This window comes from Schistocerca piceifrons, chromosome 1 (genome assembly GCF_021461385.2).
Source record: "Schistocerca piceifrons isolate TAMUIC-IGC-003096 chromosome 1, iqSchPice1.1, whole genome shotgun sequence".
Taxonomy (NCBI): domain Eukaryota; kingdom Metazoa; phylum Arthropoda; class Insecta; order Orthoptera; family Acrididae; genus Schistocerca; species Schistocerca piceifrons.
In genome coordinates this window covers 1163921219-1163928297 of record NC_060138.1, presented here as the reverse complement: position 1 = coordinate 1163928297, position 7079 = coordinate 1163921219, and the positions used below count along the sequence as shown (strand labels likewise).

Genomic DNA, 7079 nt, shown 5'->3' with positions numbered 1-7079 from the left:
TGACAGAAATGTCTAGATTGATCTATAAGAAGACTGAAATGTCCATTACCAGCATCGTTCTGTAGGTCTGATTCAAGTGCTGGAAGAGAATATTCCTGTTCAAAGCACTGCTCTTCGTACGGTGTAGCCGTAAAAGAGATGCATGGTCAGCACTTTGAAGAAATTTCTTGGTTAGATGTGAAAAATTATCAACAGATCTATTTGCACAGTGATTAGTTACAAACAAGTAAGAGCAGCTTCAGCAGCTGCACATTCGTACGTATGTTTGGTAGACTGAAACTGCAATGTTGACTGTCGTCAAGATGAAAAAGATTCACCTGCTTTTAAATGTTTCTTACTTTCTCCATGCAGAAGTAAATCTGACAAACGCACATTCAGGTTGCATTGGCAATATTTACACCGCGCACTACTACGTTCCCCCGGCACCTCTAACAACCAATCCTTTAACTGTTTATCACTTAACCATTCTTTTCTAAAATGTCGTACACCGCTTGACATTCATTTCAGACATGTTCAGTCAGTTGTAAAAGCAAACAAAAATAGCACTAGACAGTAGTTGTTAAACACACAATAGCTCACTACAACACTGTAGTCTGTAACCTGGAATGCAGTCGGCAGCAGCTGGGAGAATTCGTGCCCTAGTGATATAAGATGTTCGTTGTCAAAAGCGCAGCGAACCATTAACCGGTGTTGACTGCACTGTCGTCTTCTTTGTTGCTGAGATGAGCTGTCCGTCGCTGTCTGTCTTTTGTTGCGCTATATTCATTGTGATTTTTACGAAAATGAGTGATGATGCGCTCGCTGGCTTATCACGGGGGCTATCTTTTACACCATTTCGGAAAATAAAGCCGGTTATCAGGAGCTCATAGAAGCTCAAAGCACAGGTTTCTGTTCCCTGCACTAGGTGCTTACAATACATGGAGGTGGAGTTTGTTCTCCTTCCCCCCCCCCCCCCTCCACCCTCTCTTCCCCTAGCACCCATCACTCCACGCAGCATCACTTGTCCGCTCATCCCTCCGCCCACAAACCCCGCTCGACAGATGGAAAGTTATAATTCGCGACAAGTGCCGTACACTAAAGTATTGCGCTCGCTATCCAGATTTCGCGGCATATTTTTGTTAGTGTGCTGCTGGTGCTAGAGGCACATATCGTATATTTAACGTCAGTTTGAATCTTGGTGGTGGATGATACTTTCGCTCGGCCGGGGAAGGAGGGATGGTAGTTTTAAACTTCCTGATCGCCAGTTTTTGCGTCAATGTCCTGGATTAAATTCTGAACCTCTCCACTATCTCTCGTGAACAGAGGACATGTGGCACTGTTGATGGTGCTTCGTCTGTCGGATGGCGGCCCCCTTGACGCTTTTCGAGGGTATTACGCTATGTGCAGCACCGAGTTTCAACCTCCCCGTCCCCATCCACAAAAACACAAACACGACACCACACAGTGCGAGCACTCATCACTGACATGCCCCATGTACAAAAACACGCTCGGGACTTCGTAAGAGGTCGGGGGAGGGCAATGGCAAACCACCTCCTCTCGGAACCATCCCAGGATGGTGTTTCAGGATTCCTGCTTCTGTTCTCCATGCTCACTTCGTGAGTATGGGACTCGTACTTACTATTGTATCTTTGCTTACAACAGAAATTAGAACTAATTGCTACCGCGTTATGTTTGTTTCGCTGAGTTTGCCAGTCATCAGAGATGTTTGATATTCCAGAATGAGATTTTCACTCTGCAGCGGAGTGTGCGCTGATATGAAACTTCCTGGCAGATTAAAACTGTGTGCACCGACCGAGACTCGAACTCGGGACCTTTGCCTTTCGCGGGCAAGTTCTCTACCATCTGAGCTACCGAAGCACGAGTCAGGCCCGATCCTCACAGCCTTACTTCTGCCAGTACCTCGTCTCCTACCTTCCAAACTTTACAGAAGCTCTCCTGCGAACTTTGCAGAACTAGCACTCCTGAAAGAAAGGATATTGCGGAGACATGGCTTAGCCACAGCCTGGGGAATGTTTCCAGAATGAGATTTTCACTCTGCAGCGGAGTGTGCACTGATATGAAACTTCCTGGCAGATTAAAACTGTGCTTCTGTAAAGTTTGGAAGGTAGGTGACGAGATACTGGCAGAAGTAAGGCTGTGAGGATCGGGCGTGAGTCGTGCTTCGGTAGCTCAGATGGTAGAGCACTTGCCCGCGAAAGGCAAAGGTCCCGAGTTCGAGTCTCGGTCGGTGCACACAGTTTTAATCTGCCAGGAAGTTTCATGTTTGATATTGTTATCTAAAAAATAGACATGTACATTGCTCAATAGGAAGGAAACCTAAGTAGTTAATTTCAGTTGAATGTTCATTTATATCCTCGGTGTGTTTAATATGAATGAACAAATCAGAAATATGGCCAATTTTTTCAACACACTGAGTGAAACTAACAGTCAAAACTAAATATTACCCGTCACACAACATGAAATTCTGTCAAATTTGAGGGGAAATCCGTCAAGTTGGCAACGCTGGTAGCATCACAGGGCAAGACCCTGGAATCTAATTGCTGAACTGCATAGTAAATAAATGAACTCAGTTAGCTAATAATATAGGTACTGTGAGCTACTATGGACGAGAAATACCCATTGGCGAGCTTCGCTGGGTCGAGAAAACCATTTGTGACGTGCTACGGTTTCTCTCTATGCGGGAAATCGGGAGAAACACACTGGTTGCACTGGGTGGTCACAATGATTTTAATTCAAAGTCAGTTATCTAGTAAAACTAGATGGCTTGAGGCCCCACGTGCTTCTGCACGAAAAAACAAAAAAAAACACTTATCACCCAAGCACCTACATAGCAGGCATCCCCTTGGAGTTCCGTAAAATATGCTTGGACGCATTAACTTAATTGGCTACATTAGGTCTGAGGGATGCCAACCACATCCGCTCTACTATCCCCAGTAATTTTAAATTAATGTCAAGTATACTTCGAACACCTTCTGTAAATGGACATTCATGCCACCTTTGTGACCTTCGTTGACCTTCAAAGACCTTACTTTGCACATCGTTGGATTCGTCTCGATAGCCGCTATCAGAAAATAAGTACCAAATTATAGCATCCTGAGCCGTGAGCGGCTCACGTTGATGCCGTTCATAGCATGGCATCTTGTATTAGCGATAGTGGCGTCTCGTTTTCTTAGTGTGTTCACTGGCGCCACTACGTTTGCTCGTCTTGTCTGTCCATGAGTGGTAGCACCAACGCTTATCGATAGCGCGTACTGTGATATGATCTTTGGAGCGGCCTCTAGTATTTCTGGCTCGTCGTGTGTCGAGCGTGTTGAGTTGGGACAGAGCAGCAGTAAGGTCCAGACAGCCAATATTTGCCCGACCACTGGCGACACACATGCACTGTGCGACGGAAGGAAGTGGTTGCGAGACTACACGACCACGTCAAGGACCGGATGCAGCGAGTTTTAGTTGAATGGACCACGACATTCGAGTAGTGCAACTTTCACTTGTGTGTGTGTGTGTGTTTGTGTGACCGCCCGTCGAACTGACATCATGGCAATAAGTTTGTAGCGCCGGAAATGCTTATCCTCCTATTCCCATCAATTGTACTATAAATGTTTTTCTTATTTTGTTACTTGAATATATGACATTTCTGTGTCTTTATATATTGTAATTGTTTATATTTACGTCGATGTATAATTGTCTTGTAAATATTATTTGTATTTTTACGCGGGGTCTTGCCTAGGGAAAACTATGCTATCGAACGATTACATCGATAGGTCGTGTGGAGAACCAAAGTGTTTAGGATCTTTGGTAGTGTTAACTCTGCCGCATGGAGCGCGGGCAGATGGAGTGTGGCGGGAGTAGCGAGTGGAGCAGGTGTGTTGTGTGACGCTCCCGCGTGATGCCACGCTTTCGGGGTTGGGCAGCATGTAATTGCGCTCGACTTGCTGTGATAGTTTCTGACAAGGTGTCGCGGACGGGAAGCATTAGCTGGCGCACATCAAGAGCCCGTTTCGCCTGGTGACAGTGCCGAGAAGAAGGCGCGCCAACATCCAGCTTCTGCAACAGCGACGGCCGACAATGAGTGACTGTCGCCACCTCCTCGATCGACGACTTCAAACCTTCAATCAACCAACAAGGAAGACTGGATGCACGTAAAGTTTTAGAACTGTATGGCAGACCTCAGCTTTTAAAATTGTTCCACTTGCCTCACATAATTACAGCAACTTAGCATGAACCTTTGTTGCTCATTGTCCCAATTGCATTACCAAGCAGGGTCCCTTCCTTTTCCGGAATGAACCCGAGTGTCGTTGAAATTCAAACGCCAGCATTAAAGTAATATTATTCCATTTCACTGCTTTAATTTCAAAGTTCAGTTAAAGTATTCATAGCTGGCTACAATATTTAGATTACACAAGTACAAATTAAGAGTGCGAGTTTTGTTACCATATTTTAGCTTACCTGTGACTGCAGCTCAGCTTGGTACGTACTAAATTTTACAATTGTTAATTGTTCAGAATCATTTAATTCAAGTTCAAAGTTAAACCTCTTATTTCTAAATTGCGTAGATTCAAGTAGCTTTTGAAATGATTGTTGAGGTAGCCCAAGACTAACCTTATTTTATTGAATTTTGTAGTGCTTCAGAAACAAAGCTCACTATTAATTTCAGTCACTAAATTAACTTTCAGTTTTCCGGTTTTATTAATTCTTTTGTTAAGTCAGAGTGTAGCGAAATTTATTACTTCTGACAAACATTCAGTTTTCACGCAACACGTGTCAACCTTCAGTTGCCAAGCTCTTAGTGCTAATTATATGTGCAATAACCTTTCTTTTTCAGTTATTATAGTAGTTGTCCATAGGACTGGCGACCGTAATTTTCCCCAAATCTCAAATATCTAATTAACGTCAGTTAATTGTTAACGTAACGACCGCACATTTACTTTCTTTAATAACTTTACCCCTTTTCAAAATTAATTTCCACCGATTTCAATTGCATTTTTCCTTTCATTTTGATGTAACCCTTTCCTCCCTCTTTAGCGACAGATTAACTTCGGTGACGATTGCTTTTCCCAAATTTCCATTAGGTGCACGCGGTTTAATTTTTCACTGTCGTTGAGGTCGATAAGTGAGGGGGAGGTTACAAGTTGTCAGTCGACGATTGATACTGGGATCTTTCCCGTGCCTGACTTGAGTGGGGACGACCGTTGGTTGGTCGTTCGGTTGGTCGTCGCAGCGGACGACGTGCATTTGGTCTTCCGACCGCTTCTGGCTCCTCTGTGTTTGTGCCGACTTTTAATTCGTCCGTGTTGTTTCACAGTGACTCGTTTTAGTATTGTGAGTTGTTGGTGGAATTGTTTTCCCGCAGCCGTGTGTATTTTGTGGTTTTGAATGAGCAGTTGTTTGAATGCTATCTGCGTACTGGATTTGGTGGAGAGTTGCGAACGGAGATCAGTGCGGTTTAGACGGAGCAGCGAGGAGGTCCGTAGCACGGGGGTAGGCCAGGACTGCAGGCAGCGTGCAAGGACTGTCAGACCGAGGGGCTGTAGCCGACGACCGAACCCAGGACGTTTGAAGTTGAGTGAACCTTATCCATTACTGAAACCTCCACTGTTTGAGCTATCGCTATTGTTTGCGTGTTGCCCCCAGGGTCGGTGAGACCAACCGCAACAAGTGGAGTCTGTCAGGTTGGAGGGAGCTGTTAACCGCCTTCTGCTCCTTGATGTTAGTTTGGATTTAGTATTATTCTTATCAGTGAAGTGCGACCAGCGGTATTTTCTACCTTGTGGCCGCTAACCGCCCCTCCCCCCCCCCCCCACCCCCTCAGTTACCTGCCCTGGAGGTTAGCGTACCTTTCCTGCAGTGTACATTTCCTTGTCATGTTCATGCCGTCCGACACAGCGTGTAGTTCGACAGCCTCTTGAATTGTACTGTGGATATGTTTTTGGAAGGTCTACCTTGGTTCTATTGTTTCCTTCGGCACTGGGTGTGTTTCTGAAGTTGTGGTGCTGTCTGTCTCTTCGCCCTTGCCTAAAAGTATTCCAGCGTTTTACCGGTGATCTGACGTTAGGCGGATTGGTTAGTCGGTCGGTCGGCGCTTAAGCTACCCCTAGAGTGAATTGCCATCCTGTTACATGAATACAACTCTTGGCTGCCTTAATGTTTTAACATTTTACTGCCTTCCCTTCTTGTAATTTCAGCCATCAGCCGTTAATTGTTTGTAACACTGCTCGTGGCCTTCAGCCAATAAATTATTTTCAATTTTCTCTTAATAAGCTCTGCAGCTCTATAGCCTGTTACAGTCCGTTAAGATTGTTTTAAAAAGGTTTTAGTATTTTAACATGCAAGTGCCTTCCTTACTTGTAATTCAGGCCTTCAGCCGTTGAGTATTCTGAAAATTGCTTGTGGTCTTCAGTCCCCAATAACTTTGAATCCATCAGGCCTTCTGCCGTTAATTGTTTGTAACAATGCTTGTGGGCTTCAGCCAACAAATAATTTTAAATCCTGTTTTAGTGAGGCCTTCAGTCGTCATTATAGCTTGTTACAAGTTATTAAGATTATTAGAAAGGGTTTTAGTATTTTTAACGTGTAATTGTCCACCTTATTGGTAATTCAGGCCTTCAGCCGTTGTGTATTTAGAAATTGCTTCTTGCCTTCAGCCGACGAATGATCTTGAGCCATCTTAATCAGGCCTTCAGTCGTCGATTGTGTGTAACATTGATTGTGGCCTTCAGCTGACAATAACTTACAATTATTCTAATAAGGCTTTCAGCCACCAGTGTAGTAAAATCTTTTAAAAATGATTGTTGAGAGTTTTTGTTTTTTGAAAATAAAGCGTATGTGTTAACAGTAACTGCCGGCCTGGATGGCCGAGCGGTTCTAGGCGCTACAGTCTGGAACCGCGCGACCGCTGCTTTCGCAGGTTCGAATCCTGCCTCGGGCATGGATGTGTGTGATGTCCTTAGGTTAGTTAGGTTTAAGTAGTTCTAAGTCTATGGGACTGATGACCTCAGAAGTTAAGTCCCGTAGTGCTCTGAGCCATTTGAACCATTTTTAACAGTAACTGATTAGGCCCTATCCACTCCTTTCCTGCTTTC

General features: G+C 44.5%; 1 non-coding gene across 1 annotated transcript; it reads left to right on the top strand.

Annotated features, from left to right (window-relative positions):
* Positions 1-2158: 2158 nt before the first annotated feature.
* Positions 2159-2232, top strand: Trnas-cga. The gene has a single exon. It is a non-coding gene; the product is annotated as a tRNA-Ser (tRNA).
* The last annotated feature ends 4847 nt before the right edge of the window (positions 2233-7079 follow it).